The 12149-nt window shown below is 51.2% G+C and overlaps 1 pseudogene; it reads right to left on the bottom strand.

The window, feature by feature from the left end:
* Nucleotides 1-910: 910 nt before the first annotated feature.
* LOC122192734 lies at nt 911-2221 on the bottom strand (annotated as a pseudogene).
* Between the last annotated feature and the right edge of the window lie 9928 nt (nt 2222-12149).

Raw genomic sequence — 12149 nt, 5'->3', positions numbered from 1 at the left:
CTTGCTCCTTCCATTTTACAGCTCATAGCAAGGTGCTCAAGACACCCCGCAGTTGTGGGGAGCAGCTGGCACAAGAGAAATAAGTCCTGAGGTTGCAGCAAAGATTTTGTGTCATTTGCAGTGGCCAAGTGGGAGCTTGCAGAGGCAAAAAGCAGCTGGAGATGTGCTCTACAGTTCTGTGCTGGTTTGCAGATTCCTCAGGAGTGGTCCTGGGTCATCTGGCTTCCACCAAGAGCGCTCCTCTTCTCTCCACAGATCACATCCCAGGTGCTGTCTGTCTGTCTGTGGTAGATTCCAGAGCAAGGAGGCCTCTCCATGCCATCACTGCACATTGATTTCAGCCTGTGGCACCCACACTGGGACACATGGATGCTCCAGGAAACAGCTGTGAACCCTGGGGCTGGAATAAAGACGCCAAAAACAATGTAGAAAAAAAAACAGAGGTAAGTCTCAGTTTGTGCAGGAAACTCTCAGGAAACACACATGCTAAGGTGAAGCTGTTTTTCCCCTGCAACCTAGCCCTAATTGCAGGAATCAAGCATACCCCACACACCATCAGCTGGGACCATCCAGTGAGGTTTGTTTTGGATGCTACTCTCCAGCACCCATTTTGGAGCAGCCAGTTGCTTCCCATGGATGCTTGCTGCTGTCCTGAGCCCTTTATAACCTCAGTAGCCCCTGCTATAAGGCAGCATACTTCAGAACTAAAATGGCATGGTTTTGTAGGAGGGAGCAGGGGCTTTGTACCGGGAGCTGCAGGACATCCTGGGCACAGCATGGCAAGATGGGAACATCCACTGCGTGTCTGTGTTGGCTGTACAAAACTGCACGGGGGCACAGCATCTCTAGCAAGAAAACCTCTGCAACTCATTCTGCTCCCCTTTCTTTTTAAGAAATGACACGGTCCAGCTCATTTTGGCCGTGGGACACAGCAGCTCTGACAGCATCCCAGTGCTGCGGCATCCCGCTGCCCGCCTCTCTGAGGGGCCAGGGCTGATGCAGAGCAAGGCAGCAGCTTGGCGTTGCAGTGGGAAGCGGAGGTGTGTGGAGTGCTGTAGGTGTGCTGGCTGTGCCCCGTCGCTGTGGGGTAGAGCTGGTGCTGCAGTGAGCCCTTGTGGGATGGTGGTGGTGCCAGGGGTTGGAGGGCTGTGCAAGCTGGCTATCGCAGGGCTGGGGAAAGCAGGAATAATGGAGGTAATGGAGAGAGATGGCTTTGGTGGGGCTGCCTGATTTTTCAGGTGCTCCAGAGGGTTGCTGAAGTTCATCAGGAAATGCAGCATCTCTCCCTTATAAATGTTTTGGGCTGAGGCACTGGGGTGAGTGGAATGGCACCGCTGGGTCTGGGAGTGATGGCTTTGGGTTCGGCCAATTCTTGGTATCCCCTGGGTGAGCCAGTGCCCTTGCCCCTGCCTTCAGTTTCACGGACAGAGGGGGAAACAGCCTGCAGGCCCAAGGCTGCCTCGTCCTGTTCCACTTGGCTGCGGGTGGTGTGGGGCTGTGTGTCAGTGGGCTGAAGCCGGCCCCAGGGGGCAGCCAGCAGGCTTTGACAGCAGCAGAGGTGGCTGGCTGCGGGCTCTCTCTGCTCCACGCTTTGGTTCGCAGGTCTTGGGCTGCTCCCATTCGTCCTCCGTGTCCTCGGGTTGTGGTTCCCAGAAATCCTTCAAGTTGGAGAAGTATCCCCCAAAGGGCTGGCAGCTGATGTGTTTCGGCACCTTATCGCAGTATGCATGAAAGAAGCCGGTGAAGCCAGCGGGTGCAGGGCCCCCATCCTCAGCTCTTGGGTAAGGCTGTGTGTCCTCCCAGGGGAGCACTGCGATGGGTCCTGCCTCACCCCAGCTCCCCTGGATGTCAATCCTTCAATCCTTGTGTCTCCGGGCTCCTGTGCTCCTTGAAGTGGGGGTTGGCTGCCAGCCGGCTGGGCTCTGGGTTGGGGTGAGTGCTGCTCGCCGCCCCATTGCCCTCCAGGCAGTGCTGTTAGTGGCAGGACTCTGCCTCACTCACCTGGGCCAGCAGCTTCTTGGCCAGCAGAGACGTGATGGGGTGGTTGCCTTAGGAGTAAAAGCTGGACAAGAGGCACTTGCAGGCTTCAGTGTGGGTGCAGCAAGTGCCGGGCCACCCCCCAGAGGGGCTGTGCCAGGGCCGTGGGGCTGGCGCATTGCTCCACTGGCCAGCCTTGCTTGTGGGCCTCTGTTTGGTCTTCCTGGGTGGGGAATGCAGCCATCAGGAGGTACCCGGAGGGGCAAATCTGCTCAATCCATCTTTAAGATGGGGAAGAAGAGTATACCTATCTGAGAATACCTCAGTGGTGTAAAAATGTTAGCACTGATGTCTGTGGTGGAAATTTGTGTGGGAGCAATAATTCAGTAATACAATAGGTCAGATCCTTACGCTGAAGTTGGGTACCTTACAAGAACCATTTTGTGATGTCATGTTTGACAGTTTGCTCTGCATGATGTGGATGGTGGAGCTGTGATAATGTAATCCATTTCCAGTTGTGAACAAGATTGCTCTCAGAGCTGCTGCAGTGAGATGCGTGTTGGCTGACTGTAAGCTGAAACTAATTGCCTCTGAATATCAGTGTGTGTGTGTGTGTGTGGATTTTGTTTTTAATTCTGCGATTTCATCCTTGCCCTACAGCAGCTCTGAAGAGGCCCTTGTTTTCCCAAACCCTGCTTTGCTGCTAATTGAGGCTGATGGCGAGTGCTGTGCTTTGGGCCCTTTGCTTTTAGTTTCTGTGGCTGTGTACCCTGAAGGTGCTTTCTTTCACTTTTTTTTTTTTTTTTGTTTGCTAGCCACCTTTTGGGTAGATAAGATTTATTAGGGATGTTGTTGCTTTCCTGTAGTGGCTGTATGTAGGTGCTGGACCAGGGGAGGTTATCAGAAAAGGGAAGGATTTGCTGCACTAATTGAATTGTAGCCTTTTAGACAAATGGAAGTTGAGGTGCTGATACTGTGCTGTGTAGCTGGAGGACTTCCTCAGGAATAATCTGGGACCTGATCCTCAGTTCCCAATTTGAGCTTCTCCATCTGTTTCTACCCATATTGGAGCAGACCTGTATCTTGGAGGCAAGATCTGGGCAGTGAAAAGCTTAGTCTTGAGGGATATTGACTGGCCACGTTAGTATATGAAATGTTCAGGCATGGAAGGGAACAGCCAGTTTACAGCTGAGGAATAGTTTGCCTTTCCTCTTCAATTCTTGCCCCTGGTTTCTATGAGCATTGTTGCCCACTGCTTGCAGTGAGACTCAGCACTGGGTTTGGGGGCCTGGTGCTGAGCGAGGTGTAGCTGCAGCTCTGCACTGAAGCAAACTGCACCCAGCAGTATCACAGGAGCTGGAACACCTGGTGTGTGCTTGGTTTTAAACTGGACATGCTTTAATGGTACTGGACTTGTGGGCTGCCACTCGTTACCTTGGGAGATTTCTGTAAGGCTGTTTGAAGACGTTAGGACTGCCAAGTGTCCTCGTGCCCTTCTGTCAGTGATGACTGTTCTCAAGGCACGCATATAAGCAGAGTCATACTGTCAGGTTTGTTTTTGAAGTGAAGAGACAAAAATGAAATGGGGCATTTTTAGCTTGGATCAGTTCCCTAATCTGGTGCAGTGCGTGGTCTCACACTGAGAAGGTGATGGCTGAGCGAGGCTGGGGGCTGCTGGTGCTCCTTAGGAGGGCAAGGAGCACGCTGAGCTGTGCTCCTGGCTGGAGCTAGCAGGTCTGTAAATGGCTGTGCTGAGGGGTCAGGCCTTGCAGAGAGCTGGGGCCAGCAGCTGGGAGATGATGGCTTCACAACCAGCTCTCCTGCAGATCACCATGACTGGCGTTGGGCTGCAGCCTTGCATCATGCCTCGGGTCAAGCAGGGGGCTGGAGGCAGGTGATGTTACTGGGTGGGAACCACCAAACCCACAATGTTCCCCATTCCTGTGCCTTGTACAGGCTGTGGGAACTGGAGTTTATTTTAGAGTGAGTTGCAGACTTCTGCAGTGCCCAGTCTGCAGTGTTTGGTCTGTCTGCCCTTGAAGTCAGTGGGAGTCTTCCTGGTAGTTTGGTTATTCAACTGCTCCACGAGAACCTTCCCTAAATAAAATTATTTAGCTGTGGAAACACTGGACTGTAGGCCAGCAGGCAGAAATAATGTTTCATTGCATCATCATTGCATCTTGAAATGCAGTTTCTGTACAACATCACAGATGCGCATCAAAGGTTTGATTCTAGGCTTGTCATTCCTTCCTCTCCATCCCTTCCTCTCCTCTCCACTCCCAAGTTCAGCGTCCTTCGCTGTGTCAGAAAAGGGACTGTGTGGTGGCCCACATCTTCCCTGATGGAAAACCAGGGATGGTAATACCAGCACCATTGGAGAGGCTGTTCAACTTGCTGTGTGAGCTTTCCTTTCCCCACAGTGCTGCTTTGATCTTGGGAAAGTCCCCCTCTTCTCTTCTGCAGTTTCGTCCCTGCTGGATGAGGGTGATGAAGGTTCACGCGCTGTTTCTCCATGAAGGGCTCTGGAGGGCCGTGTTAGCTGTGTGCAGAGTTGTGGTTCGTGCCCATTTCCCTTTCCTCCCTCTCCCTCCTCATTCAGCCCTCGTTGAACATGACGAGTTTGGCCGTCAGGTGCCGCCGTGTCCTGCAGGACTTCCTTCTTTCGCTCTGAGTTCTCCCCAGTCGGGCCTGTTTTTGAGATGCTGTTGTAAGTAATGCTCTGATCTGGAGATCTGGAAACCTCTTTATCTCAGAGCACAGCTGTTCACAGCTGGCAAATAATGGACTGTATGATGGAGACTGGGAAACTACTGCAGTTTCTCTGTGGAAGGCTCAGCTTTACAGCACGAGGTTCTGAGCTGCTCCAGTTTTGCTCTCACAAGGAAAACAGAGGATTGGAAAAGGAAATGCTGTTGCAGCAGTAAGAATGTGCTCATCTACTGACTTGGGTGGGCCTTGGCTAGGAGCTGCAAAACGCCTGACTAAGAGTGCTGACACTGTTTCCTTACTGTTTGTGTTCATTCTTCCTCTACGTTTTGTTAGGATGGGTTGAAACATTTTCTCAAGTGTAATTCAGAATCGTAGAACTATTAAGGCTGGGAAGACCTCGGAAGTCATCTAGTGCAGCCATCACCACCATGTCCACTAAACCATGTCCTCCGTTTAGGCAGCTCAGCTGCTGACTGAGAAGTGAGGCATTCCTTGATGCTATCTTTCCATCTTACATCTGCTGTATTTGTTGCCCAGGTCTTATTTCACGTTCCGTTCTCTCATCTACCCCAATAAAAGCAGGCTCATCTTGGGGAGGACGTGGCAACTTGATTGCTGCTTTTTACTGTCCTGGAACTTCTGATACATGGGTGTTCACCGGTGTTTCCAGTTCTGAGATGGGGAGAGCAAGACAAAAACATTCATTGCATCTTCCCTTCTCAGGTGCAGGAGTCTCAGGTTAGGCCAAGAGGTCTGGCAAGGATAGAATAAGAGGTTTTTGCCTTTGGTTCAAGTCGTGTACTTTGGCTAGCAGAGCAAGCCTCAGGAATACCCAGCTGAGCAGAATTGTTCATGTGTTTCAGCATTCACAGGCTTGTGTCTCAGGAAAGGTGCATGGAAGAGCTGGTGGCAGAAGCAGCCCAGCACGGCCAACTCCTCACTGCAGTTCTGGATGGGAGAAGTGCTGTGCCTGGCTCGATGGCAGGACAAGCTTGGCTTTGGCTGGTTTTCAGAGGAAATGCAAGTATTTGTGCTGATGGAAGAAAGCCTAGATGCCAGCAGAAATGCTTGGACATCAGCTGTGTTTGATGGGTCTCCATTCAGCGATGGCTTTTTGCCTGCTTAATTATTTCTAAGTTCTTTAAGCCCTGAGCTCCGCACTGTGCCGTTCTCCCACCAGTCAAATTACCCTGTTTCCCTCAGAACTCTCCCTCCCACAGGAGCTGGCACTTGGCTGCGAGTTTTACCTCTCCTTAACTTTGCAACCCGTCACTGTTCTGTTGGTCTGCATACCAGTCCATGTCCCTGCTGTGTCAGTGCTGTTCTTAACACTGCAAATTGCATTTTCCCCCTTCTGGTCAGGATGTGATACAGAAGCAGAAGCTGACTGACAGCTGGTTTTTCTGCAGCTTTTCTGCAGTGCTCATGCAGATGGTGTGTGGCTGTTGAGCAAAATAAGACGACTTTTTCCCGTCCCTTTGGCTTTTACCCATGACCATTTTGTTCTGCTGGTTGGCAGCACGGTGAGGATGGGATTGCATGGTGGGGTTATCGGCATTTCTAAACTGAAGTCCCTGCATTCCCTAAAGACTGAAATGGGATTTTCCTGATGCTGTAAGTTCTGATCTTATGCAATGTACATACTGGGAGGAATTGCTCCTGGTGGCTGAAATGAAAGCTGGAGTTGTTCAGTGGAGAGCTGTCACGGTTCTGGTCTGCCTGGTGTGACAGTGGAAGAGCCTGGGCTGTTCTGAGAGAACTCTGCTCATTGTGCTTAAGCAGGAGCATGTCCCTGCGCTGTTATTCAGGAGAAAAGCTGTTCTCATCAACCTTACCTCAGGACCTTGTTTCTCAAATCCAGACAAGACAGGACTGTGCATGCGTGTGCATAGGCATGGTGCTGGTGTTTGGTTTTCATGAGGTTCCCAGATTGGTGCCTGCCTGCTCTGAGGTTGGCTCTTGGGATGCGGTGATCCAGTGTCTCACTGGCAGTGTAACAAGTAGGACTTGGTTCTTGCAGGTTTGTTTCCTTGCCTAGCTTTATTTCCACTGCTGGGTAACTGTCTGTGCAAGAGCTGCTCAACAAAAGGATTGCAGCGCACATTTTGCTGGGAAATGAGCACTGAATTTTGTCCATTTCCTTTAAGTGGAAAAGTGAACCTGACGTTCCTTGTTGGTGTCAAGGGATTTGTTTGCTGGAGCAAGCTGAGGAATGGTGCGTGGGGCCTGTGGGCACAAATAGATCCCAGTTTCCTGTTCATGCAGCAGCCTTTAAATGTTGCATTAGCAGTGTTAGTAAGACCAGAGGGATCCAGGGACGTCTGTGTCCGAGGCTTGAAGTCAAGCTGGAGAAAAGCCAAACAGCTGACTTAAAACATGTGTGCTTAGCAGCTGGGAAGTGATGAGAAGTGTCTTCCTCTGTTCCCATGGCAGTTCTGCTGAATAATGATCACCTGGCAAAGGGCAGCAGCATGGGAGGGAGCTCAGGGCTGCAGTTCAGGAGGATTGTGAGGGAGGCGAGAGGCTTTGCTCATGCTTGGCTGGAGGAAAGAAATGTTCTGTGTTAAGAAGGTGTTTTCTGTCAAACGATGTCAGTGTCCACAGCATTTGAGGTACTGAACTCAGTGCACATGAGAGAAGCTGATGCTTTTTGTTGTCTTGGTAGCGGAACAAGGAGAACTGAGGAAAGTTTTTGGAACAACTTTATTCTTCACATCTTTCCTGGAAAAAAAAACCAATTCAGGTGGCCTGGGCTCTCTGTCATTTGTTCTTTCTGAGCCCTTGGAGCTGGATTTCTGCTCTTGGCTTTTCGCAGGAGATTGGGCCGACAGAAAACAGCTGATCCAGGAGCTCAGCTGGATCCAGGCTGACCTGCTGTTTAGTGAGTCCCTCCAAGCTCAGTTACAAACTTCAGTTTTCTTCTCCAAATCAGGTTTGCCTGAGTTAAGCAAGCGCTGAAGCAAATCTGTTCACCTCTGTTTTTCTTTTTACGCTGCTCTTTCATTTCTGGACCTCCTGTAAGAATGACCACATGCTTTGCTCGTTACTGATTCTGGGGTATCACAGTGCAATTTCTCAGTCACATATCTGGTCGTGAGCCATAGTTAAGGATGGAGGCGCTTTTCCTCCCTGCACATCTGCTGCTTCCCTGGCTTTCAGTGTGAGCAGTGTAACGTAGGGCTGAAGCCCTCCGCTGAGCAGCACGGCGGGTTGTGGCTGAGTGCTGACAGCGTGGCTGTGCAGGGTGGGCTGGTGCAGCACACAGCTGCCATGGCTCTGTTCCTTCACTGATGCAGTCCTTTTTCAGCTGAGTTGCATTATGTTGGTGGGTTTTGTGGTTGTTTTGTAACAGTGACATGATGTGCAAATGTAACGAGCTGAAACACGGATGAGAACAGCAAACCAAAGCTGCTCTTGGCTGTGTCCAGTGTGTAATTAAACGAGTCCCTCTGTGTATTTTTAAGAGATTTGAAGTGGTCTCTGGATTGGTGCTCATCTGGTTTCAGCTGCCCTGCAGTGTTTTCCCTTTCGGTGCCCTTTGGCTCTCGCTCTTTACTCTGTTATACAGGCTCCACTTCAGATCTTCTTCCAAGGCCCTGTGCCTGAACTGTTGTCTGGTGCAGAATCCCTTGAGTGCTGCTTAGCACTGAGTGCACAGCGTCCCCAGGTTCCTTCTCACCGCTGCAGTGCCGTCCTCAGGGAATTCCAGAGGCTTTGCTCACTGACCTCTTCTGCCTCAGTCCAGCAGCGCAGTCTCAAGCAAGCAGCTTTCTGCATTTTCACAGCATGTCATTCTTACGGCGTGTTGTTTCCAAAACTTCCTCTCCACAGGTGATTTTCAGCGTTCTGGCTGTAGTGTTACCTCTCTTCTCGTGATCTGATTCCAAGTGACAGTGAAATGAACGCTTTTCTGGCACAATGCACTGAAGGTTAAGTCTGTACTGTAGGGGTCTGAGCATGGCCCATTTGTGTGACGCGTTGTGGTTGTGATGGACTGAGAGCTAAGGTATTTTAAAAGACATAGGAGCTTTTGTATATAAGAGTTTGGTATGAATAATAAAGTTTCTGGCTTTTTACTCGGGGGGATGCAAGTTTGTGGCATTCTTTCATTTTATGTTGAATGGTGCTTGTCTGAAAACTGCGATATGCTCATTTCTGGTTTGCAATAAGGCGTTTTTAGAGCAAGCTGATAATGCACCAAGGTCTCTGAAACCCTAAAGTTGTGGTTGGCAGAAAGACAGTTTAGGAAATTAGGTCACCATTACCTGACTGTTCTGCTGTGGTTTTCTTTGTAATTCTTTTCTAAATTTTAAATCCTGTCACGTCTCCTGTAGTGGCCACTGTTGCTGTTTCACCAGTAGAACCCAAGATGGACGGAATCCCAAGCTGGCAGCTTGAGGAAGCTTGAGCCTGAAGGCCTGAAGCTTCGGAGAGGTGACTTCACTGCATGAAGGCAGCACCAGGAGAGAACCAGCTGTGCAGTGTGATTTGGGAAGGGAACGTCTGAGTGCAGACTCATCTCTGACACTGCAGCAATAGGTTGGATCTGGGAGCAGAGTGTTTTGCAGAGCTCCTGGTAGGAGTTGCTCTCTGGAGCCACAGCTCTGCAGTTATTTGCCCTCTGGAGATGCATATTTATTTGGATTAACTTCACAGGGAGCCTAGACAGTGCCAGCTGGGTCTTGGCTAGCTGACTGTTGGATGTGTAGAACGAGGTGGCATAAATTTGCCCTCACAGCTATAAGTAGTGAGGTGAGAGTTAAACTCACCATGGGGAAAGACAAAGATGGGAACGCATGCCCAAAAGCAGCCTGGGGTTTGAGTGTGGTGAGCACCTCTCTCTGTAGTGTTGGTAACTCTAAAAGCAGCGGTTGCTTTGGTTTACTGTTGGTTTGTCACAGTGATGATCTTTGTGGCATCATGCAGGGCACTGCCTGCTCTGCACACTGTGAGGAGTTGGACTCCGTGCATACAACCAGGGGTTGCATCCAGGATGGAGTTGGGGGTTAAAATGATGCTGTTGTGTGTTGTCTGAGATAGCAGAGAAAGCGCAGTGAGTGCACGGCCTGCTTGCTGGAGCAAAGTGCTGCAAGGCACAGGCAGATGGCTGGTGCTGGGTACGGTGCACAGAGCTCCCAGCCAAATCAGAGCTCTGAGGTCTGCTTTGAACTTTGTTAGTACAAAACTCTCCCTTCCCTGCTTTCCTAACTGCTATGACAGACCAAACTAACCAACCCCGCTGAAGCCCTAACGCTCCTTTTGCAGCTGCTTCAGGCCTCTGCCATCTCCCATTGTTTCTGTTCTGGTGATTTGGTCTGTGGACTTCAGCGAGCTTCCAGTGATGCTGTTGTGGCTGTTGTTTTTAAAGAGGGAATGCCCAAAGGGTTCCAGTCTGAAAAGGGCTCACATGTGCATTGTGATCAGGAACGGGTTGGGGTGTTCCTTGTTCTCCCTTGGCCCCACGTATGAGGTGAGCTGCTTTTTGCAGGAGCTGACTGGCATCACACCCAGATGCCTTTGGTTCCCACTTACTTGCCTTATTGCTAATTCATAAAGAAAAAGTGGAGTGGTGGGGCTGGGTCATGTATTGGCAGTGCACCAAATAGCAGAAGAGAGAAACGGGCAGGGCGCTGCAGGTGCAAACTTCTTCTCTTCCTGCCGTTGCAGGTTTTTGTTATTCTGGATAAGGCAGAGCACCCCGGCCTTGCCTGGGGTCTGCAGGCACAGCTCTGATGGAAGAGGTAGCAGGAGGGCTGTTGGAACGGTGACTGTGGTGTTTTAAAGTAGCAGCTGAGCACAAATGTTTGCTGTTGGGCTTCATGGGAGAAGGGGCACAGGCAGGTACAGCTCCCACAGCGCTTCTGTTAGCTGGCTTCTGTTGTGAATGCTGAAACCTCAGGCTTCCTGTACTGACTGCAGATTTTCACTTCACTGGGGTATTTGCAATGCATGTTGTCATACTGTAACACTTGAATAAACCTTTTTTCTGTCTCTGGGCGAGCACTTGCACTTCCCCCTCCTGCTCTGTGTTGTTCTAGTCTTTCAACTGACTTTTGTCCCCCAAGCTTCAGGGAGTGATGCAGCAAAAGAAGTAGCACCAGAGAAGAGTCCTGTTAAGGAGGGAAAATACCCGATCCCTGAAGATGCCTGGTGCACAGATGGGTCCAGCAAGGGCAACCCGAGCAAGTGGAGAGCAATAGCCTACCATCCTTCCACCGAGACGATGTGGTTTGACGAGGGGGATGGTCAGAGCAGCCAATGGGCAGAACTGCGAGCCGTGTGGATGGTTATGACCGAGGGAGCCGGTGGTGGCATCCTGAACATCTGCACAGATAGTTGGGCTGTGTGCCGGGGGCTCACTCTTTGCATTGCACAGTGGGCCACCCAGGAATGGACTGTCCACCCCCCCCGATCTGGGGCAAGGATGTGGTTGGAGATACGGAATGCAGTCAGACACAGGACTGCAAGTGCTACCGAGCTTCTGGTCATCAGCCCAGTGGCGTGGCCTGCTTGCACACTTGACACTCACCCCATGTATCTGCTCATTCCTAGGTGAATCCAAGTGGTTTCGACCCAGGCCCAGTGGGGGTGCACTGAGTGCTTCCTTCAGTGCCGAGCTCCCAGGAAGCATGAATCGCTGCAGGTCTGATGGCAGCCTTCCACAGGACAGCAGTGATGGGGATAAGGAGCTGATCCACCCTCCGGCCCTCATTTCTCCTGGCTCTGCTGAAGATGCTGACCTGAGCCCAGCAGCCATCGCAGTCCCCAGCCTGGATTGGGACCCAGTGTCTTTGCAGTGCAGCCCAGCCAAGCGGAGTCCGAGTGCCCGGCCAGCAGCAGCTCCACAAGGAGCAGGTGGGCATCGCTGAGGAGCAGCCGAGCCTCTGGGAGGAGGGCTTGGAATCAGGCAGCCGGTCCCAGGCAGCGGGCAGCACACACAGGGGTGGTGCAGTCACACTTCTCTCCAACTTCGGTGCTTGATTAAATCCAAACAAATCTTTATTCTGTGATGAGCAAACCACGCTGTCTACCAAATGATGTCAAAATATTCTTTCTCACCCTTCACTTCCCTTTCCTGCAGGTGATACAGCAGCCTGCTGATCATCGGGGGCTCAATTTGCCACCAGGGAGTGTCAGCGGTCACTGAAGGCTTCGTTGGCTGTCAGAGGGCTCCACTGATCATCAGAGATATTCACTGAGGCCAGAGGGCTTTGCTAATCCGCAGAGGGTGTCATCAGAGAGAAGAGTTGAGGTGCCCGAGGAGGGGATTTGGGGACTCCTTGTTGGGTGGTGATGGAGGGGAAGTGGGACTGAAGGGCTGAAGCAGATCCAAGTGAGGGGCGATTGGCTGCGATAAGAGAGGGGGTAAAAGGAGGCCATAGAGAAGGTGGAAGAAAGGGTGAAGGGTTTGGGAGGAACTGGAAGGAGGAACTGGGAGAGAGCAGAGGGAGGGTACTGGGGCT

This window comes from Lagopus leucura, unplaced genomic scaffold (assembly GCF_019238085.1).
Source record: "Lagopus leucura isolate 7727_CA_CO unplaced genomic scaffold, USGS_WTPT01 262-0_obj-0_obj, whole genome shotgun sequence".
In the NCBI taxonomy this organism is placed as follows: Eukaryota; Metazoa; Chordata; class Aves; order Galliformes; family Phasianidae; genus Lagopus; species Lagopus leucura.
This window is presented reverse-complemented; position numbering and strand designations above follow the sequence as displayed.